Genomic DNA, 25544 nt, shown 5'->3' on the forward strand with positions numbered 1-25544 from the left:
TTCCCTCTCTCTCTCTCTTTCAGCCTCTCTTTTACTGTATGTAGGACAAAGAGTGTATATAGATAGATATTTTCAGTGTCTCGGGCCCCAGGAAACTTCACTGGGAAACTTCCAAGGAACAGATCGCCCCACTTTCAGGCCACTAAACTAGAGCGGACCATTTCTCTCCCATTCCCTCCCTCTCTAACACACACACACACACACACACACACACACACACACACACACACATGCACACGCAAACGCACACGCACACATGCACACATGCACACACGCACACAGCCAACCATATGTGTAAACTTTGACCTTTCTGTAGTAAGGGCTAATTGGGAGCTAATATAATCCTTCTCTGTCAGTTCGGACCTCCGGCCTTCTGCTACATGTCATCAAACTGTTACCCAGGAGGCCCCGCCCACAGGAGACTGAGGTTAGGTAATGTTGTTCTTTTCCCAGACAGTGATCACACACTCTCCCTACAGACAGCGATCACACACTCTCCCTACAGACAGCGATCACACACTCTCCCTACAGACAGCGATCACACACTCTCCCTACAGACAGCGATCACACACTCTCCCTACAGACAGCGATCACACACTCTCCCTACAAACAGCAATCACACACTCTCCCTACAAACAGCGATCACACACTCTCCCTACAGACAGCGATCACACACTCTCCCTACAGACAGCGATCACACACTCTCGCTACAGACAGCGATCGCACACTCTCCCTACAGACAGCAATCACACACTCTCCCTACAGACAGCGATCACACACTCTCCCTACAGCTAGCGATCACACACTCTCCCTACAGACAGCGATCACACACTCTCCCTACAGACAGCGATCACACACTCTCCCTACAGACAGCGATCACACACTCTCCCTACAAACAGCGATCACACACTCTCCCTACAGACAGCGATCACACACTCTCCCTACAGACAGCGATCACACACTCTCCCTACAGACAGCGATCACACACTCTCCCTACAGACAGCGATCACACACTCTCCCTACAGACAGCGATCACACACTCTCCCTACAGACAGCGATCACACACTCTCCCTACAGACAGTGATCACACACTCTCCCTACAGACAGCGATCACACACTCTCCCTACAGACAGTGATCACACACTCTCCCTACAGACAGCGATCACACACTCTCCCTACAGACAGCGATCACACACTCTCCCTACAGACAGTGATCACACACTCTCCCTACAGACAGTGATCACACACTCTCCCTACAGACAGTGATCACACACTCTCCCTACAGACAGCGATCACACACTCTCCCTACAGACAGTGATCACACACTCTCCCTACAGACAGTGATAAAAAAACAATGACCAAACACTCCCTCCCACACAGTTATGTTAGAAGGAGGGAAGGTGAATATTCATATATGAAATCTCTGATGGGTAGATGAAGAGAGAGAGGAAACCACAATCTGTACCTCCTGAGGCTCAACACTGACCTCCTAATCCATTTAGTTAGTCAGGTGGACTACTACAGTACTACTGTACATTCTGCCTTTTACCCCCACATTCAATCTAAAGATGTCACAGGAAACAGTGTGAACAGGCTCAGAGTGATGACCTCATTCACAGGCAGGCAGCCAGGCAGCTCTCTCTCTCTGCTGCCTATTCCAGGAGCTGACTAATACCAGCTGCAGCTCCCCCTCGCCTGCCTGTTGGTCTGGAAGCAGAGTGATGACATCACACACAGAGGCAAGTTCTCCCGCCTGCCTGACCACCCGCCTGCATCCCTGCCTGACCACCCCCCGCCTCCCTCCCCCCTCCCTCCCTGGCAGGCAGCTCTAGTGAGGGCCATTATGTGTCAGTGTAGTGGAGGGGCTGATGAATTAATAAAGGGTAATGGGTGTAGCTGTAGGGGACTGAGGAGCAGACGAGGGATGTGAAATATTAAAGGGAGATGCTGCTCTGCTTCCGGGCCTTTACGCAGGGAACAGGAGACCACATAACACCCCCAGCTCTGCCCCTCACAATAACACAATTCAGGGTTTCTGAGCCTGGACTCCAAAACACACTCGCCTGGGCTGGTCCTAATGCTACACATGCCATAGCCAACTGCTCCAACTATCGTTGTCATGCAGTACAGTACACGTTAGTAAGAGGAGTTGGCAACAGATCTGAAACTGACACCAGGCTGGCAGAACATGTGACTGCCTCTTATCTTTGTCAGCATGATGGCTTTTGAAGTCCAAGAACAGCTCCATCAGCTAACTACACGTTGTGATGTCATCCCACTGGGACTGGACCAGAGCTGTGTGTGTGATGAGCAGGCAGGTTTCAGACAGTCTAACCAGCCTGGTGTTATGTGCTGGCTGTAATGAAACACCTGCAACTAGGGACCAGGGATTACACAACTGACTCATAGTCAGAGACACAAATGGACAGACAGTAAAAGACTAGTTGAAGAACAGAGCAGAGAGCTGGGGTGCGTTGCAAATTTCACCCTCTTTCCTTCCTAGTGCACTACTGTCAACCAGAGCCCTATGGGCCCTGGTCAAAAGTAGTGCACTATATATGGAGTAGGGTGCCACTAGGGCACAGTAGGCTGGACAGAGCTGTCATTGAGTAGGATGGGGTTATTTGACAGTTATTTGCGGTGGGCTTGACAGCTCCCAACGGTAGAGCCGTTGGGAGGCTTTTGAACAGATAAGAAAAGACCAGATTTAAAAAAAAGTCTGCGTCTGCATTTAGTTGGTGTCTGCTTTTAGTTGGTGTCTGCATTTAGTTGGTGTCTGCTTTTAGTTGGTGTCTGCATTTAGTTGGTGTCTGCTTTTAGTTGGTGTCTGCTTTTAGTTGGTGTCTGCATTTAGTTGGTGTCTGCATTTAGTTGGTGTCTGCTTTTAGTTGGTGTCTGCTTTTAGTTGGTGTCTGCTTTTAGTTGGTGTCTGCTTTGAAAGAATAAAGACATCCTCAACTGGTATGCAGAGCTATAGTTTCATTTTGTCTGAGACTAGAACAAATACGATTCAGTAATGATTTTCCTAATATCTTAGGTATTTATCACTTATACATCTTCTGACATGTTAACATCCTGGTCCTTAAAGGTCTGTGTTGAGACTAGTCTAATCCCATACGACTCCTATACCTTTGCTCTAGTGAATGACTCCCGTCAGGATATCTCCTTAGATACAGTGCCTTGCGAAAGTATTCGGCCCCCTTGAACTTTGCGACCTTTTGCCACATTTCAGGCTTCAAACATAAAGATATAAAACTGTATTTTTTTGTGAAGAATCAACAACAAGTGGGACACAATCATGAAGTGGAACAACATTTATTGGATATTTCAAACTTTTTTAACAAATCAAAAACTGAAAAATTGGGCGTGCAAAATGATTCAGCTCCTTTACTTTCAGTGCAGCAAACTCTCTCCAGAAGTTCAGTGAGGATCTCTGAATGATCCAATGTTGACCTAAATGACTAATGATGATAAATACAATCCACCTGTGTGTAATCAAGTCTCCGTATAAATGCACCTGCACTGTGATAGTCTCAGAGGTCCGTTAAAAGCGCAGAGAGCATCATGAAGAACAAGGAACACACCAGGCAGGTCCGAGATACTGTTGTGAAGAAGTTTAAAGCCGGATTTGGATACAAAAATATTTCCCAAGCTTTAAACATCCCAAGGAGCACTGTGCAAGCGATAATATTGAAATGGAAGGAGTATCAGACCACTGCAAATCTACCAAGACCTGGCCGTCCCTCTAAACTTTCAGCTCATACAAGGAGAAGACTGATCAGAGATGCAGCCAAGAGGCCCATGATCACTCTGGATGAACTGCAGAGATCTACAGCTGAGAATCTGTGGAAAGAACTGAAAACTGCTGTTCACAAATGCTCTCCATCCAACCTCACTGAGCTCGAGCTGTTTTGCAAGGAGGAATGGGAAAAAATGTCAGTCTCTCGATGTGCAAAACTGATAGAGACATACCCCAAGCGACTTACAGCTGTAATCGCAGCAAAAGGTGGCGCTACAAAGTATTAACTTAAGGGGGCTAAATAATTTTGCACGCCCAATTTTTCAGTTTTTGATTTGTTAAAAAAGTTTGACATATCCAATAAATGTCGTTCCACTTCATGATTGTGTCCCACTTGTTGTTGATTCTTCACAAAAAAATACAGTTTTATATCTTTATGTCTGAAGCCTGAAATGTGGCAAAAGGTCGCAAAGTTCAAGGGGGCCGAATACTTTCGCAAGGCACTGTAGGTTAGAGGTGACTAGTGACAAATAATTGATGAGGGAAGACAGAGAGCTGAATGACTGAACAACGCTGATTAGATCTGACTCCATAAACTCCCCCATGTAGGGAGAGACAGCATCATGTATAGTGTCCTAACCTATTCTATGTAGGCCAATCAATATGGATTCACATTCAATTACTTTTATGGCTCCTTTACTCACCTCTGTTTTGCCCCTCTCTCTCTCTCTCTCCCTCCCTCCCTCCCTCCCTCCCTCCCTCCCTCTCTCTCTCTCTCTCTCTGTCTCTCTCTCTGTATCTCTCTGTCTCTGTCTCTCTCTGTCTGTCTCTGTCTCTCTCTCTCTGTCTCTGTCTCTGTCTCTCTCTCTCTGTTGTCTTTTCAATATCCACCTTTTTATATACCCCATCTATCCTCCTATCTGTCAGCTATGTGCCACTTTTTATATCAGTTTCTCTCCATTCTCCTTCTCCATCCTCTCCTCTCCTCCCCTCCTCTTCTCTACTCTCCATCCACTTTTTCACACCTCAACTTCACCTCTTAATTGTGTTTGTGTTTTAAATGATTTAACATGCTGGAAAAGCAGAAAGCGCACGTAAATGTTTCTATTTGTTGAATTATGCCTGCAAACGGTCCCAAATCAGCACAGTAGTTCTGAAAATGGAGGGGGTGTGGGGTATATGTGTTGAAATACACAGCATATGACATCATATAACCATATTATGGGTTATATGATGTGTATGCAATGTGTGTGTGTGTGTCTACTTTTCTGAAGAAAACTTTCAAAATAGGAAACCTTCAGCAGCAAGGAGAAGTAAGACTCATGTGAATGTGTGTTCAGTGTGTGTCTCTTATGAGCACTCTGCCAGGCAGCTACGTCCTCATCTGTTAGATCTGTGCACTAGTCCTACATTCCTGGTACACTTAACGCCTAAATGTGGAGAGGATAGCTCATAAATCAAATCCCAATCATACTGCCACAGCACAGCCCCTCCACTGTTACTATAGATACTGCCACAGAACAGCCCTTCCACTGTTACTATAAATACTGTCACCGCACAGCCCCTCCACTGTTATTATAAATACTGCCACAGAACAGCCCTTCCACTGTTACTATAAATACTGCCACAGCACAGCCCTTCCACTGTTACTATAGATACTGCCAACGCACAGCCCCTCCACTGTTACTATAGATACTGCCAACGCACAGCCCCTCCACTGTTACTATAAATACTGCCACAGCACATCCCCTCCACTGTTACTATAGATACTGCCACAGAACAGCCCTTCCACTGTTACTATAGATACTGCCAACGCACAGCCCCTCCACTGTTACTATAAATACTGCCAACGCACAGCCCCTCCACTGTTACTATAAATACTGCCACAGCACATCCCCTCCACTGTTACTATAAATACTGCCACAGCACAGCCCTTCCACTGCTACTATAAATACTGCCACAGCACAGCCCCTACACTGTTACTATAAATACTGCCACAGAACAGCCCTTTCACTGCTACTATAAATACTGTCACAGCACAGCCCCTCCACTGTTACTATAAATACTGCCGCAGCACAGCCCTTCCACTGTTATTATAAATACTGCCACAGCACAGCCCCTACACTGTTACTATAAATACTGCCACAGCACAACCCTTCCACTGTTATTATAAATACTGCCAACGCACAGCCCCTCCACTGTTACTATAAATACTGCCACAGAACAGCCCTTCCACTGCTACTATAAATACTGTCACTGCACAGCCCCTCCACTGTTACTATAAATACTGCCACAGAACAGCCCTTCCACTGCTACTATAAATACTGTCACTGCACAGCCCCTCCACTGTTACTATAAATACTGCCACAGCACATCCCCTCCACTGTTACTATAAATACTGCCACAGCACAGCCCTTCCACTGCTACTATAAATACTGCCACAGCACAGCTCTTCCACTGTTACTATAAATACTGCTACAGCACATCCCCTCCACTGTTACTATAAATACTGCCACAGCACAGCCCCTCCACTGTTACTATAACTACTGCTACAGCACATCCCCTCCACTGTTACTATAAATACTGCCACAGCACATCCCCTCCACTGTTACTATAAATAATGCCACAGCACAGCCCCTCCACTGTTACTATAAATACTGCCACAGAACAGCCCTTCCACTGCTACTATAAATACTGCCACAGAACAGCCCTTCCACTGTTACTATAAATACTGTCACCGCACAGCCCCTCCACTGTTATTATAAATACTGCCACAGAACAGCCCTTCAACTGTTACTATAAATACTGCCACAGAACAGCCCTTCCACTGTTACTATAAATAATGCCACAGCACAGCCCCTCCACTGTTACTATAAATACTGCCACAGCACAGCCCTTCCACTGTTATTATAAATACTGCCACAGCACAGCCCCTCCACTGTTACTATAAATACTGCCACAGCACAGCCCTTCCACTGTTACTATAAATACTGCCACAGCACAGCCCTTCCACTGTTACTATAAATACTGCCACAGAACAGCCCTTCCACTGTTACTATAAATACTGCCACAGCACAGCCCTTCCACTGTTATTATAAATACTGCCACAGCACAGCCCCTCCACTGTTACTATAAATACTGCCACAGCACAGCCCCTCCACTGTTACTATAAATACTGCCACAGCACAGCCCTTCCACTGTTATTATAAATACTGCAACAGAACAGCCCCTCCACTGCTACTATAAATACTGCCACAGCACAGCCCTTCCACTGTTATTATAAATACTGCAACAGAACAGCCCCTCCACTGTTACTATAAATACTGCCACAGCACAGCCCTTCCACTGTTACTATAAATACTGCCACAGCACAGCCCTTCCACTGTTACTATAGATACTGCCAACGCACAGCCCCTCCACTGTTACTATAGATACTGCCAACGCACAGCCCCTCCACTGTTACTATAAATACTGTCACCACACAGCCCCTCTACTGTTACTATAAATACTGCCACAGCACATCCCCTCCACTGTTACTATAAATACTGCCACAGCACAGCCCTTCCACTGCTACTATAAATACTGCCACAGCACATCCCCTCCACTGTTACTATAAATACTGCCACAGAACAGCCCATCCACTGTTACTATAAATACTGCCACAGCACATCCCCTCCACTGTTACTATAAATACTGCCACAGCACAGCCCTTCCACTGCTACTATAAATACTGCCACAGCACAGCCCCTACACTGTTACTATAAATACTGCCACAGAACAGCCCTTCCACTGCTACTATAAATACTGTCACAGCACAGCCCCTACACTGTTACTATAAATACTGCCACAGCACAGCCCCTCCACTGTTACTATAAATACTGCCACAGAACAGCCCTTCCACTGCTACTATAAATACTGTCACTGCACAGCCCCTCCACTGTTACTATAAATACTGCCACAGCACATCCCCTCCACTGTTACTATAAATACTGCCACAGCACAGCCCTTCCACTGCTACTATAAATACTGCCACAGCACAGCTCTTCCACTGTTACTATAAATACTGCTACAGCACATCCCCTCCACTGTTACTATAAATACTGCCACAGCACAGCCCTTCCACTGTTATTATAAATACTGCCACAGCACAGCCCCTCCACTGTTACTATAAATACTGGCACAGCACAGCCCTTCCACTGTTACTATAAATACTGCCACAGCACAGCCCTTCCACTGTTACTATAAATACTGCCACAGCACAGCCCTTCCACTGCTACTATAAATACTGCCACAGCACAGCCCCTACACTGTTACTATAAATACTGCCACAGAACAGCCCTTCCACTGCTACTATAAATACTGTCACAGCACAGCCCCTACACTGTTACTATAAATACTGCCACAGCACAGCCCCTCCACTGTTACTATAAATACTGCCACAGAACAGCCCTTCCACTGCTACTATAAATACTGTCACTGCACAGCCCCTCCACTGTTACTATAAATACTGCCAAAGCACATCCCCTCCACTGTTACTATAAATACTGCCACAGAACAGCCCTTCCACTGCTACTATAAATACTGTCACTGCACAGCCCCTCCACTGTTACTATAAATACTGCCACAGCACATCCCCTCCACTGTTACTATAAATACTGCCACAGCACAGCCCTTCCACTGCTACTATAAATACTGCCACAGCACAGCTCTTCCACTGTTACTATAAATACTGCTACAGCACATCCCCTCCACTGTTACTATAAATACTGCCACAGCACAGCCCCTCCACTGTTACTATAACTACTGCTACAGCACATCCCCTCCACTGTTACTATAAATACTGCCACAGCACATCCCCTCCACTGTTACTATAAATAATGCCACAGCACAGCCCCTCCACTGTTACTATAAATACTGCCACAGAACAGCCCTTCCACTGCTACTATAAATACTGCCACAGAACAGCCCTTCCACTGTTACTATAAATACTGTCACCGCACAGCCCCTCCACTGTTATTATAAATACTGCCACAGAACAGCCCTTCAACTGTTACTATAAATACTGCCACAGAACAGCCCTTCCACTGTTACTATAAATAATGCCACAGCACAGCCCCTCCACTGTTACTATAAATACTGCCACAGCACAGCCCTTCCACTGTTATTATAAATACTGCCACAGCACAGCCCCTCCACTGTTACTATAAATACTGCCACAGCACAGCCCTTCCACTGTTACTATAAATACTGCCACAGCACAGCCCTTCCACTGTTACTATAAATACTGCCACAGAACAGCCCTTCCACTGCTACTATAAATACTGCCACAGCACAGCTCTTCCACTGTTACTATAAATACTGCCACAGCACAGCCCTTCCACTGTTATTATAAATACTGCCACAGCACAGCCCCTCCACTGTTACTATAAATACTGCCACAGCACAGCCCCTCCACTGTTACTATAAATACTGCCACAGCACAGCCCTTCCACTGTTATTATAAATACTGCAACAGAACAGCCCCTCCACTGCTACTATAAATACTGCCACAGCACAGCCCTTCCACTGTTATTATAAATACTGCAACAGAACAGCCCCTCCACTGTTACTATAAATACTGCCACAGCACAGCCCTTCCACTGTTACTATAAATACTGCCACAGCACAGCCCTTCCACTGTTACTATAGATACTGCCAACGCACAGCCCCTCCACTGTTACTATAGATACTGCCAACGCACAGCCCCTCCACTGTTACTATAAATACTGTCACCACACAGCCCCTCTACTGTTACTATAAATACTGCCACAGCACATCCCCTCCACTGTTACTATAAATACTGCCACAGCACAGCCCTTCCACTGCTACTATAAATACTGCCACAGCACATCCCCTCCACTGTTACTATAAATACTGCCACAGAACAGCCCATCCACTGTTACTATAAATACTGCCACAGCACATCCCCTCCACTGTTACTATAAATACTGCCACAGCACAGCCCTTCCACTGCTACTATAAATACTGCCACAGCACAGCCCCTACACTGTTACTATAAATACTGCCACAGAACAGCCCTTCCACTGCTACTATAAATACTGTCACAGCACAGCCCCTACACTGTTACTATAAATACTGCCACAGCACAGCCCCTCCACTGTTATTATAAATACTGCCACAGAACAGCCCTTCCACTGCTACTATAAATACTGTCACTGCACAGCCCCTCCACTGTTACTATAAATACTGCCACAGCACATCCCCTCCACTGTTACTATAAATACTGCCACAGCACAGCCCTTCCACTGCTACTATAAATACTGCCACAGCACAGCTCTTCCACTGTTACTATAAATACTGCTACAGCACATCCCCTCCACTGTTACTATAAATACTGCCACAGCACAGCCCTTCCACTGTTATTATAAATACTGCCACAGCACAGCCCCTCCACTGTTACTATAAATACTGGCACAGCACAGCCCTTCCACTGTTACTATAAATACTGCCACAGCACAGCCCTTCCACTGTTACTATAAATACTGCCACAGAACAGCCCTTCCACTGCTACTATAAATACTGCCACAGCACAGCTCTTTCACTGTTACTATAAATACTGCCACAGCACAGCCCTTCCACTGTTATTATAAATACTGCCACAGCACAGCCCCTCCACTGTTACTATAAATACTGCCACAGCACAGCCCCTCCACTGTTACTATAAATACTGCCACAGCACAGCCCTTCCACTGTTATTATAAATACTGCAACAGAACAGCCCCTCCACTGCTACTATAAATACTGCCACAGCACAGCCCTTCCACTGTTATTATAAATACTGCAACAGAACAGCCCCTCCACTGTTACTATAAATACTGCCACAGCACAGCCCTTCCACTGTTACTATAAATACTGCCACAGCACAGCCCTTCCACTGTTACTATAGATACTGCCAACGCACAGCCCCCCCACTGTTACTATAGATACTGCCAACGCACAGCCCCTCCACTGTTACTATAAATACTGTCACCACACAGCCCCTCTACTGTTACTATAAATACTGCCACAGCACATCCCCTCCACTGTTACTATAAATACTGCCACAGCACAGCCCTTCCACTGCTACTATAAATACTGCCACAGCACATCCCCTCCACTGTTACTATAAATACTGCCACAGAACAGCCCATCCACTGTTACTATAAATACTGCCACAGCACATCCCCTCCACTGTTACTATAAATACTGCCACAGCACAGCCCTTCCACTGCTACTATAAATACTGCCACAGCACAGCCCCTACACTGTTACTATAAATACTGCCACAGAACAGCCCTTCCACTGCTACTATAAATACTGTCACAGCACAGCCCCTACACTGTTACTATAAATACTGCCACAGCACAGCCCCTCCACTGTTACTATAAATACTGCCACAGCACAGCCCCTCCACTGTTACTATAAATACTGCCACAGCACAGCCCCTCCACTGTTACTATAAATACTGCCGCAGCACAGCCCTTCCACTGTTATTATAAATACTGCCACAGCAAAGCCCCTACACTGTTACTATAAATACTGCCACAGAACAGCCCTTCCACTGCTACTATAAATACTGTCACTGCACAGCCCCTCCACTGTTACTATAAATACTGCCACAGCACATCCCCTCCACTGTTACTATAAATACTGCCACAGCACAGCCCTTCCACTGCTACTATAAATACTGCCACAGCACAGCTCTTCCACTGTTACTATAAATACTGCTACAGCACATCCCCTCCACTGTTAATATAAATACTGCCACAGCACAGCCCCTCCACTGTTACTATAACTACTGCTACAGCACATCCCCTCCACTGTTACTATAAATACTGCCACAGCACATCCCCTCCACTGTTACTATAAATACTGCCACAGCACAGCCCCTCCACTGTTACTATAAATACTGCCACAGAACAGCCCTTCCACTGTTACTATAAATAATGCCACAGCACAGCCCCTCCACTGTTACTATAAATACTGCCGCAGCACAGCCCTTCCACTGTTATTATAAATACTGCCACAGCACAGCCCCTCCACTGTTACTATAAATACTGCCACAGCACAGCCCTTCCACTGTTACTATAAATACTGCATCAGAACAGCCCTTCCACTGCTACTATAAATACTGCCACAGCACAGCTCTTCCACTGTTACTATAAATACTGCCACAGCACAGCCCTTCCACTGTTATTATAAATACTGCCACAGCACAGCCCCTCCACTGTTACTATAAATACTGCCACAGCACAGCCCCTCCACTGTTACTATAAATACTGCCACCACACAGCCCTTCCACTGTTACTATAAATACTGCCACCACACAGCCCTTCCACTGTTACTATAAATACTGCCACAGCACAGCCCTTCCACTGCTACTATAAATACTGCCACAGCACAGCTCTTCCACTGTTACTATAAATACTGCTACAGCACATCCCCTCCACTGTTAATATAAATACTGCCACAGCACAGCCCCTCCACTGTTACTATAACTACTGCTACAGCACATCCCCTCCACTGTTACTATAAATACTGCCACAGCACATCCCCTCCACTGTTACTATAAATACTGCCACAGCACAGCCCCTCCACTGTTACTATAAATACTGCCACAGAACAGCCCTTCCACTGTTATTATAAATTCTGCCACAGCACAGCCCCTCCACTGTTACTATAAATACTGCCACAGCACAGCCCTTCCACTGTTATTATAAATACTGTCACTGCACAGCCCCTCCACTGTTACTATAAATACTGCCACAGCACATCCCCTCCACTGTTACTATAAATACTGCCACAGCACAGCCCCTCCACTGTTACTATAAATACTGCCACAGCACAGCCCCTCCACTGTTACTATAAATACTGCCGCAGCACAGCCCTTCCACTGTTATTATAAATACTGCCACAGCAAAGCCCCTACACTGTTACTATAAATACTGCCACAGAACAGCCCTTCCACTGCTACTATAAATACTGTCACTGCACAGCCCCTCCACTGTTACTATAAATACTGCCACAGCACATCCCCTCCACTGTTACTATAAATACTGCCACAGCACAGCCCTTCCACTGCTACTATAAATACTGCCACAGCACAGCTCTTCCACTGTTACTATAAATACTGCTACAGCACATCCCCTCCACTGTTAATATAAATACTGCCACAGCACAGCCCCTCCACTGTTACTATAACTACTGCTACAGCACATCCCCTCCACTGTTACTATAAATACTGCCACAGCACATCCCCTCCACTGTTACTATAAATACTGCCACAGCACAGCCCCTCCACTGTTACTATAAATACTGCCACAGAACAGCCCTTCCACTGTTACTATAAATAATGCCACAGCACAGCCCCTCCACTGTTACTATAAATACTGCCGCAGCACAGCCCTTCCACTGTTATTATAAATACTGCCACAGCACAGCCCCTCCACTGTTACTATAAATACTGCCACAGCACAGCCCTTCCACTGCTACTATAAATACTGCATCAGAACAGCCCTTCCACTGCTACTATAAATACTGCCACAGCACAGCTCTTCCACTGTTACTATAAATACTGCCACAGCACAGCCCTTCCACTGTTATTATAAATACTGCCACAGCACAGCCCCTCCACTGTTACTATAAATACTGCCACAGCACAGCCCCTCCACTGTTACTATAAATACTGCCACCACACAGCCCTTCCACTGTTACTATAAATACTGCCACCACACAGCCCTTCCACTGTTACTATAAATACTGCCACAGCACAGCCCTTCCACTGCTACTATAAATACTGCCACAGCACAGCTCTTCCACTGTTACTATAAATACTGCTACAGCACATCCCCTCCACTGTTAATATAAATACTGCCACAGCACAGCCCCTCCACTGTTACTATAACTACTGCTACAGCACATCCCCTCCACTGTTACTATAAATACTGCCACAGCACATCCCCTCCACTGTTACTATAAATACTGCCACAGCACAGCCCCTCCACTGTTACTATAAATACTGCCACAGAACAGCCCTTCCACTGTTATTATAAATTCTGCCACAGCACAGCCCCTCCACTGTTACTATAAATACTGCCACAGCACAGCCCTTCCACTGTTATTATAAATACTGCCACAGCACAGCCCCTCCACTGTTACTATAAATACAGCCACAGCACAGCCCCTCCACTGTAACTATAAATACTGCCACAGCACAGCCCTTCCACTGTTACTATAAATACTGTCACCGCACAGCCCCTCCACTGTTATTATAAATACTGCCACAGAACAGCCCTTCCACTGTTACTATAAATACTGCCACAGAACAGCCCTTCCACTGTTACTATAAATACTGCCACAGCACAGCCCTTCCACTGTTACTATAAATACTGCCACAGAACAGCCCTTCCACTGTTACTATAAATACTGCCACAGTACAGCCCTTCCACTGTTATTATAAATACTGCCACAGCACAGCCCCTCCACTGTTACTATAAATACTGCCACCACACAGCCCTTCCACTGTTACTATAAATACTGCCACCACACAGCCCTTCCACTGTTACTATAAATACTGCTACAGCACAGCCCCTCCCTCCACTGTTACTATAAATACTGCCACCACACAGCCCTTCCACTGTTACTATAAATACTGCCACCACACAGCCCCTCCACTGTTACTATAAATACTGCCACCACACAGCCCCTCCACTGTTACTATAAATACTGCCACCACACAGCCCTTCCACTGTTACTATAAATACTGCCACAGCACAGCCCCTCCACTGTTACTATAAATACTGCTACAGCACAGCCCCTCCACTGTTACTATAAATACTGCTACAGCACAGCCCCTCCACTGTTACTATAAATACTGTCACCGCACAGCCCCTCGACTGTTACTATAAATACTACCTATAAATACTGCCACAGCACATCCCCTCCACTGTAACTATAAATACTGCCACAGCACAGCCCTTCCACTGTTACTATAAATACTGCCGCAGCACAGCCCCTCCACTGTTACTATAAATACTGCCACCGCACAGCCCCTCCACTGTTACTATAAATACTGCCACCACACAGCCCTTCCACTGTTACTATAAATACTGCTACAGCACAGCCCCTCCACTGTAACTATAAATACTGCCACAGCACAGCCCTTCCACTGTTACTATAACAACTGCCACCGCACAGCCCCTCCACTGTTACTATAAATACTGCCACCACACAGCCCCTCCACTGTTACTATAAATACTGCCACCACACAGCCCTTCCACTGTTACTATAAATACTGCCACCACACAGCCCCTACACTGTTACTATAAATACTGTCACCACACAGCCCCTCCACTGTTACTATAAATACTGCCACCACACAGCCCCTCCACTGTTACTATAAATACTGCCACCACACAGCCCTTCCACTATTACTATAAATACTGCCACCACACAGCCCTTCCACTGTTACTATAAATACTGCTACAGCACAGCCCCTCCACTGTTACTATAAATACTGCCACCACACAGCCCTTCCACTGTTACTATAAATACTGCCACCACACAGCCCCTCCACTGTTACTATAAATACTGCCACCGCACAGCCCCTCCACTGTTACTATAAATACTGCCACCACACAGCCCTTCCACTGTTACTATAAATACTGCTACAGCACAGCCCCTCCACTGTTACTATAAATACTGCAAAATAAATACTGCCACAGCACAGCCCTTCCACTGTTACTATAAATAGTGCCAAATAAATACTGCCACAGCACAGCCCCTCCACTGTTACTATAAATACTGCCACCACACAGCCCTTCCACTGTTACTATAAATACTGCTACAGCACAGCCCCTCCACTATTACTATAAATAGTGCCAAATAAATACTGCCACAGCACAGCCCCTCCACTGTTACTATAAATACTGCCACCACACAGCCCTTCCACTGTTACTATAAATACTGCTACAGCACAGCCCCTCCACTATTACTATAAATAGTGCCAAATAAATACTGCCACAGCACAGCCCCTCCACTGTTACTATAAATACTGCCACCACACAGCCCTTCCACTGTTACTATAAATACTGCTACAGCACAGCCCCTCCACTATTACTATAAATAGTGCCAAATAAATACTGCCACAGCACAGCCCCTCCACTGTTACTATAAATACTGCCACCACACAGCCCTTCCACTGTTACTATAAATACTGCTACAGCACAGCCCCTCCACTGTTACTATAAATACTGCCACAGCACAGCTCCACCACTGTTACTATAAATACTGCCACAGCACAGCTCCACCACTGTTACTATAAATACTGCTACAGCACAGCCCCTCCACTGTTACTATAAATACTGCCACAGCACAGCTCTACCACTGTTACTATAAATACTGCCACAGCACAGCTCCACCACTGTTACTATAAATACTGCCACAGCACAGCCCCTACACTGTTACTATAAATACTGCCACAGCACAGCTCCACCACTGTTACTATAAATACTGTCAGCTGCGCGTCTATTATTAATACACATTGCCGCCCCAACCAATCCGGCCCTCACACCACAAACTTTATAAGCCTCCGCCACAACTAGTTCTTAACCCACGGCCGCACAAACACACACACACACGGTCACGCACAGTCACGGTCACACACACACTGACACTAGCAGCTCCAAGGACAAGAGTTCCCTGATGATGAGGCGGTGGGAAAGCCAATAGATTTAATGACTAACTAAATGATGACGTCATTTCCTCAACTGAACATATGTCAGTCAGGAAGCTCCACTATAAGGTCTGACAGAAGTTCTAGCATGGTGTGACAATGGGGGCACCCCCTGTAGTCTGACAGAAGCTATGCTGACACGTCGGTTCATCGCTGTAAAGTGTAAGTGCTGACACACACAGAGTGTACTGACTGTATGGGAAGTAGCCTAGTAGCATCGCTAGCTCCACCACAGACCTCTATCAACTTACCTGGTCAAATAAGGGTACGCATTAAACAGGAAGAATCAAGCTGTCCTCATTGTAATGATCCATAGGGGCTGCTGATGCTGCTGTTACTGCTCTTTACGGCCCTCCGCCCCCCTGCCTTAGGCTGTGATCATTGTCCCGGGCTGGGCCAGCTTCTCCACCAAGCATCTGCTTCTATAAATAGCTCCACTTTGATGATGCAGTGGTGACTGCTGGGAAAACTCGCATCGCGCTCTTTCCCACCCTGCCTCCCAATGGCACAATTAGCACTAATAAACTCCCAGCCAATCCTGGCTGCATGGGAGACTCTGGCCAATGCCTCCCTCTAATTGCTATGAATGGGATCATTGCAATGCACCAGACGGGTGGCTGAGATAGGGTGGCTGGTATGAGTAGTTATAACTGCACCACGAGGGAGGGAGGGAGGGAGGGAGGGAGGGAGGGAGGGAGGGAGAGAGAGAGAGAGAGAGAGAGAGAGATGCAGGCGGGAGGTGAGGGGTTCCCCAGGGAGAAACAGGCTGGTTTAGCTTGGCCCTACACTGGAAGTGACACAGACACAGGTGTGAAGCAACTAAACCCATGTCCACTCTTCCATTAACAGAGTGGCAGAAGACAAACACCATGGTGTTATTTCTGAACATAACCACCCCAGTGCTAGACAGACAGTAGTACTCATGGGTCATTTATCTTTGTGTCCGTCCCCTCTCGCATTTCCCAGATAATACATTTTCTCTGTGAACAGGTGGCAAATTGTCTGCAGCTAAATCTGGCTTGAGTAAGGTATGCTGGTCTGTGTGCTCAGGGATGACAGCTTTTGGCCTGAAAACATCTAGTCTTTCAGGTATCTGACATTTCCACTCTCTCAATGACTTCTCAAGTTGAAGTGTCTTAAACACCCCAACAAGCAAAACCACAGATGGAAATGGGTAAAAGCACAGAGAGAGAGAGGAGGTATCAGGAATCATGAGGAGAGAGAGGAGGTATCAGGAGTCAGGAGAAGAGAGAGAGGAGGTATCAGGAATCAGGAGGAGAGAGAGGAGGTATCAGGAATCAGGAAGAGAGAGTGGTATCAGGAATTAGGAGGAGAGAGAGGAGGTATCAGGAATCAGGAGGAGAGAGAGAGTAGGTATCAGGAATCAGGAAGAGAGGAGGTATCATGAATCAGGAGGAGAGAGAGGAGGTATCATGAATCAGGAGGAGAGAGAGGAGGTATCAGGAATCAGGAAGAGAGAGTGGTATCAGGAATCAGGAGGAGACAGAGAGGAGGTATCAGGAATCAGGAGGAGAGAGAGGAGGTATCAGGAATCAGGAAGAGAGGAGGTATTAGAATTCAGGAGGAGAGAGAGGAGGTATCAGGAATCATGAGGAGAGAGAGGAGGTATCAGGAGTCAGGAGAAGAGAGAGAGGAGGTATCAGAAATCAGGAGGAGAGAGAGGAGGTATCAGGAATCAGGAGGAGAGAGAGGAGGTATCAGGAATCAGGAGGAGAGAGAGGAGGTATCAGGAATCAGGAGGAGAGAGAGAGGAGGTATCAGGAATCAGGAGGAGAGAGAGGAGGTATCGGAAATCAGGAGGAGAGAGATGAGGTATCAGGAATCAGGAAGAGAGAGAAGTATCAGGAATCAGGAAGAGAGAGAGGAAGAGAGGAAGAGAGAAAGGACGATACTGAAGTAGGACAGAGCACAAGGGAGGCCGTCTGTCCCAGATCAGTCGTTTACCGCGGGCAGGAGGAGAAGAGAGGAAGAGAGAGAGAGAGTAAACGAGTGGGCTAAATCTGGAGTTATGAACTATCCCCCCAGAGCAACATAGCAAATACTGAAGAGGAAGTCCTCCTGCATTCTCTGCACTTGAACAAACACACCAGGAGGAGAGAGAGGCAGGAGGGCAACACGGAACAATGTCTTATTGAGTGTGAGAGGCCATGAAAGGAGGGACAGACAGAACAGAGATGAAGGAAAGGAAGACCAGATGTAGTAAGCATCATGTTTCTCCTCGAAAAGACATCTGAAATAGCATTACCTGCATTGATCTGTCTAAACAACATGGACTACAGTAAAGTAACTCAAAACCTCCTTGTTCAAGGCAGGTAAGCAGATGCCTGTAGAGAGTGAACGTAAACATTACATAAGCAAAATTACATTCAAACTAATTTTTGAGAGATATTGAAACATCTGGCATCTTTAATCCATGTAAAGAGGTATAATCCTCAGTGGATGTGTTAACCATGTGTTGCCGCTGTGTCAAGTCTGACACATTTCAGAACAGAGTTCAATGATTGGTATTTCCCTGCCAACGCAGGCTGAATATTAAGTCAGTGACTCAGAAAAACAGTAGCTCATCAGAAGCCTTTACAGGATCTCCACTGCCTTCATGGGAAACAGAAATAGACATGAAAGCCATGTCCATTAGCTGCTTGGTTACTCAGTGAATTCATCAGTCTATTGATTGCCATCTCTACATCAGCTGTTGGTCCCACTGGAGTCACTTTGGCTACCATTCAGCTCCCAAGGTAAACCCTTACCTACCAGCCTGGTGCTGAGCCTGTCCTGCCCTGCCTCGAGTCCTGAGGTGCCTCTCCTACTCTGCCTCCCTGCCTCCAGTCCTGAGGTGCCTATCCTACTCTGCCTCCCTGCCTCGAGTCCTGAGGTGCCTCTCCTACTCTGCCTCCCTGCCTCCAGTCCTGAGGTGCCTCTTCTATCCTGTCTCCAGTCCTGAGGTGCCTATCCTACCCTGATTCCAGTCCTGAGGTGCCTATTCTAACCTGTCTCCTGTCCTGAGGTGCCTCTCCTACTCTGCCTCCCTGCCTCCAGTCCTGAGGTGTCTCTCCTACCCTGTTTCCAGTCCTGAGGTGCCTATCCTATCCTGTCTCCAGTCCTGAGGTGCCTATCCTACCCTGTCTCCTGTCCTGAGGTGCCTCTCCTACTCTGCCTCCCTGCCTCCAGTCCTGAGGTGCCTCCCCTACCCTGTCTCCTGTCCTGAGGTGCCTCTCCTACTCTGCCTCCAGTCCTGAGGTGCCTATCATACTCTGTCTCCTGTCCTGAGGTGCCTCTCCTACTCTGTCTCCAGTCCTGAGGTGCCTATCCTACCCTGTATCCTGTCCTGAGGTGCCTCTCCTACCCTGTCTCCTGTCCTGAGGTGCCTCTCCTACTCTGCCTCCAGTCCTGAGGTGCCTCTCCTATTCTGTCTCCTGTCCTGTATGCTGCCTCTGAACCAGCCTTGTCTTTCTCTACCCTTACCCTGGCCTTCCCAGTGATATTCCAGGCTCTGCCAGACTTTGATAGCCTTTTATGGTCATAATCTACTCAAAACCTCAACGCAGCCAACCAGAAGAGGGTGGACTCCCCTCTAGAGCCTCCATCCTCTCAAGGGTTCTTCCTAGATGTTTGACTTGGCTACTATCGACCTGGCTTTCTCAATTGCTTGATAATTAATGGTCAGTTTCTCAAACAATCAGGTTGCAGATGAGTGAAGTCCTGGTCTGTGTGTGACTTGATCAGTATAAGCATGATGTTTGACAGTCATTGAGTCACTGTTCGTCACAATATAAACGGCTCACTTTGTCTGCCAATCAATATGAGTGTGTGTAGCTGTGTGTATAATTAATCTAGTGCTGAGTAGTGGTGTGTAGGTGGTAAGTACAGCCACACTCCTACCTGATAAGAGTATTTCAGCTCAGCGTATTGACGTCATGGCATGAGAGGACCACTTGAGGAACAAAGACATTGTCAGGACGGTATTCCCACATACTGAAACACAGTCAACAGGGAGCAGCACCGACACTGGGCTCTACGTCAGCAACACTGACACACAGTCAGCAGGGAGCAGCACTAACACTGGGCTCTACATCAGGAACACTGACACACAGTCAGCAGGGAGCAGCACCAACACTGGGCTCTACGTCAGGAACACTGACACACAGTCAGCAGGGAGCAGCACCAACACTGGGCTCTACGTCAGGAACACTGACACACAGTCAGCAGGGAGCAGCACCAACACTGGGCTCTACGTCAGGAACACTGACACACAGTCAGCAGGGAGCAGCACCAACACTGGGCTCTACGTCAGCAACACTGACACACAGTCAGCAGGGAGCAGCACCAACACTGGGCTCTACGTCAGGAACACTGACACACAGTCAGCAGGGAGCAACACCGACACTGGGCTCTACGTCAGGAACACTGACACACAGTCAGCAGGGAGCAGCACCAACACTGGGCTCTACGTCAGGAACACTGACACACAGTCAGCAGGGAGCAGCACTAACACTGGGCTCTACGTCAGGAACACTGACACACAGTCAGCAGGGAGCAGCACCAACACTGGGCTCTACGTCAGCAACACTGACACACAGTCAGCAGGGAGCAGCACCAACACTGGGCTCTACGTCAGCAACACTGACACACAGTCAGCAGGGAGCAACACCGACACTGGGCTCTACGTCAGGAACACTGACACACAGTCAGCAGGGAGCAGCACCAACACTGGGCTCTACGTCAGGAACACTGACACACAGTCAGCAGGGAGCAGCACCAACACTGGGCTCTACGTCAGGAACACTGACACACAGTCAGCAGGGAGCAGCACCAACACTGGGCTCTACGTCAGGAACACTGACACACAGTCAGCAGGGAGCAGCACCAACACTGGGCTCTACGTCAGGAACACTGACACACAGTCAGCAGGGAGCAGCACCAACACTGGGCTCTACATCAGGAACACTGACACACAGTCAGCAGGGAGCAGCACCGACACTGGGCTCTACGTCAGCAACACTGACACACAGTCAGCAGGGAGCAGCACCAACACTGGGCTCTACGTCAGCAACACTGACACACAGTCAGCAGGGAGCAGCACCGGCACTGGGCTCTACGTCAGGAACACTGACACACAGTCAGCAGGGAGCAGCACCAACACTGGGCTCTACATCAGGAACACTGACACACAGTCAGCAGGGAGCAGCACCAACACTGGGCTCTACGTCAGGAACACTGACACACAGTCAGCAGGGAGCAGCACCAACACTGGGCTCTACGTCAGGAACACTGACACACAGTCAGCAGGGAGCAGCACTAACACTGGGCTCTACGTCAGGAACACTGACACACAGTCAGCAGGGAGCAGCACTAACACTGGGCTCTACGTCAGGAACACTGACACACAGTCAGCAGGGAGCAGCACCGACACTGGGCTCTACGTCAGGAACACTGACACACAGTCAGCAGGGAGCAGCACCAACACTGGGCTCTACGTCAGGAACACTGACACACAGTCAGCAGGGAGCAGCACCAACACTGGGCTCTACGTCAGGAACACTGACACACAGTCAGCAGGGAGCAGCACCAACACTGGGCTCTACGTCAGGAACACTGACACACAGTCAGCAGGGAGCAGCACCAACACTGGGCTCTACGTCAGGAACACTGACACACAGTCAGCAGGGAGCAGCACCAACACTGGGCTCTACGTCAGGAACACTGAAGAAATGCTCTGGAACTTTGGCGACTAAGTATTTTTAAACCTCCTGCTTTGGGCTGGATGTGTCATCACATGCATAATCTATGAGCATAATTACTGTACGAAATGCCTAGTTTGAAAGCAACAGTTTAACTGGAAACAGTGCTGTGCCATTTCCCCTACGTGGGCCGGCCCCCTAGCAATTCCAGTTCAACCAACGAGCTTCAGCCCCTCGCCATATGAGTGACAGCTAGCAAGATGCACATGATGCACCCACAGCAGAGAGAGAGAGAGCTATGACGTGGTGCACATATCTGCACATATGTGATGTAGTACGCAATTTTAGGGGACCACTTTTTGCTCGTGAGTGCTACTTTCAGAACTACTGGCTAAAAAGTTTACAAAAGTACAGGAGTACCCTTTAACATTTCCATGTTAGTCATTTAGCAGATGCCCGTATCCAGAGCGACTTACAGGAGTAATTCGGTTTAAGTGACTTGCTAAAGGGCACATTGACTGATTTTTCTCCTAGTCACCTCGGGGATTCGAACCAGTGACCTTTCGGTTACTGGCCCAACATTCTTCACTGCTAGGCTACCCAGCAATACATCCTTGTATCAAACACACACTCAGAAATACACACACATACTGTACAGTAGTGGGAGTTGAGAGAGAAAGGCAGAGGAGAAGTTTCTACATGTTGGGCAAAGGAATGTCAGTGTCATTCCAGTGTTGTAATTTGTCAATCGCTCTCACCATTGAGGCTAATTTTAGATCTCCCTTTGTGTGCCTCTATCTGATTATCCACTCTGTCATCCTCTCATCTCTCCCGCCACCCGCCCGCAGCTAATGTGCACATATAAAACACCAACAGAGTGTGTGTGTGTGTGCGTGTGTGCGTGTGTGTGTGCGTGCGTGCGTGCGTGTGTGTGCCTGCGCAATGTACTGTTTCCAAATATCCTCCCTAAATCTGGTCCCTATCAATAGTTGAATCAACAGTGTAACTTTCTCTTCTGCTTTATGAGGTACAGGCTCCCTCCCTCCCTCCCTTTCTCTCAGCCTCTTGCTGCATCATCAAGGCTTGTGTGTAATTAAATGTGCAATACAATGACCCATCAACACCCAGTGATCAGTGTTTCCTCCAATGGCTGATATGATGGAGGAAGAACATCAGAGACAAAGACATCTATAGAAAGACTCAGATAATGACAGGGACAGAGCAGACCAACCATGTGCTTCCATCTGAAGAAGGTCCTTATAATACAACCTCATAATAATCCTTATAACACAGCCTTATAATAATACAGCCTTATAATAACACCGCCTTATAATAATAATCCTTATAATAATACAGCCTTATAATAACACAGCCTTATAATAACACAGCCTTATAACATCTCACTACGTCACACTTCTTCCATATTCAGCTCTACAAACCCTTCCCACAAGGACCCAGGTAAACCACCTGTGTATGTGTGTGTGTGTGTGTGGGGGGGGGGGGGGGGGGGGGGGTATATATGGGTATATGCAGGTCCATTCAAATGAAAGTAGATGTGGATATATACAGTAAGTGTTTGAAGTCACAGGTGCAAACGCCTTTGGATGCACAGCAAAGTGCACAATCGTGTATGTGCATATAGATGTATGGATGTATTTAAATGTCTACATGCATGATGGAATACATGGACAGGTGTCTCTGTGTGGCAGATCATACGTGGTAGTTCTACCCATGCAGTGTTCCCCTGGCATCATGACATCATGACTGCCACTGTGTGATTGACTACGTGGTTTCAAATGGTTGTGTCTTCTGAAGTGAGTACCAATCACATTCACCAGCTGCCTTGACTGTGCAGCAGTCCATCCCTGCATGGGTACAACAGCCTTCAGTAGACTAATGCATGCCAATGGATGTGGGTGGGTGTGTAAATAACACCTCGCTGATGCCTTGTACTGAACACCACTTCCAGTGGGACTGCCTACACAAATTGCCATCTCAAGCCAATCCTACCTTCGAGTCCTTCACTGAACTACATCTAGAAAAGGTCCCACTTTCTCTTTCCGTCCCTTTTTCCATCTGAGAATGTGTGATATCTGTCCTGCTATCAGAGAGTATTCTGCTGCCAAAATGTCAATGTTGCCCAACTCTCCCTTATGTCTTCTGCCTTCTCACCACCTCCTTTATCTCTCTGTCATCTTGTTCTGTCATTTATCTTCTCTCTGCACGGTATTTGCCTGTGTATCTTCCTCTACAGTCACAGTATTGATGTGACTCTCTGTCAACCCACGTGACCAATGAATTAGACACATTTACATCAACGCTGTAACTTGAATAAACAACCCGCAACCGCAACTCCCTCTGACCCTCTCCATTCTTTCCTGAGACAATCCCTGCTCTCGTCTGCTGGCCTTGCAATATTCCCCCATGCACCTCTCTCTGTCTCCCTCGGATGCAGAAAAAGCGCTTCACTTACTGTTCTTCTTCAGTTGCACTTGATTCACAGATCCCTCCTTTGGAAATGGAGAGAGTGACAGAAGTGGTGGAGGGAGGGAGGGGGGATCCACACACAGAAATAAGGAGAGAGGAGGCAGCGCAAAATAAAAATTAAAAAAGGAATGGGAGAAGTGAAAAAATCACCGCTGATAGTGAGGCCTTTGAAAATCACATTTTACGTGGTGTTCGGTGTCTGGTGTCCGGTGTCTGTGTGTGCTGTGGGGCGATGCATATTCTCCATGTCGGTCTTCTAGCGCCAGACAGCACAACCCAGTAGTAACACTTCTATTTCCTCAGTCCCTCTCGCTCTCCCTCTCTCTCTCTCTCTTCCCCTCTGGCACGTTCAAACAGCCCAATCTCTCTCTCACTTTCATCTGGTTGGTTTATTTCCCTCTATCCCCCTCCCATACCTGTGTCTCTCTCGCTTTCTAGCGCTCTCGCCCCTCCCCCTCATCCTCTCCTCCCAGTCTCCCTCTCTCGCCTACACCAGCACCCAGATACAGGGCACACCCCTCCCTCTCTCTCTCTCTTCCCTCATCTCCCATTCTCGCTCTCTCTCCCTCTCTTTGATGTTTTGAAGAGTTCTTCACTCTTAGTTGGGAATACATTTTAAAAAATCGACAGAACTGAAGACACTACAGAACACAGACAGTGGGAACCACTCAACACCACAGACTTCACAGGGAAACAGACCCAAACTGTCAAATTAACACGTCACACAATATCGACAGCACAAATACAATGGATAATAAAATTATCCAATTATTTTCATCATCTCAATGATTGTTTTTCCTAATCAAATGATCCCAACAGACACAGTCTGAGCAGATGCAGCAGGACT

At 47.2% G+C, this 25544-nt stretch overlaps 1 protein-coding gene across 1 annotated transcript in view; it reads right to left on the bottom strand.

Annotated features, from left to right (window-relative positions):
- The window catches only part of LOC110538995 (SH3 and multiple ankyrin repeat domains protein 1-like), a 108139-nt gene extending 83149 nt beyond the window's left edge, over positions 1-24990 (bottom strand). The window contains exon 1 of the mRNA XM_036939541.1: positions 24684-24990. The gene's annotated coding sequence lies outside the window, so the exon portion shown is untranslated. The remainder of the gene's footprint in view (positions 1-24683) is intronic.
- Between the last annotated feature and the right edge of the window lie 554 nt (positions 24991-25544).

This window comes from Oncorhynchus mykiss, chromosome 12, assembly GCF_013265735.2.
Source record: "Oncorhynchus mykiss isolate Arlee chromosome 12, USDA_OmykA_1.1, whole genome shotgun sequence".
NCBI lineage: Eukaryota > Metazoa > Chordata > Actinopteri > Salmoniformes > Salmonidae > Oncorhynchus > Oncorhynchus mykiss.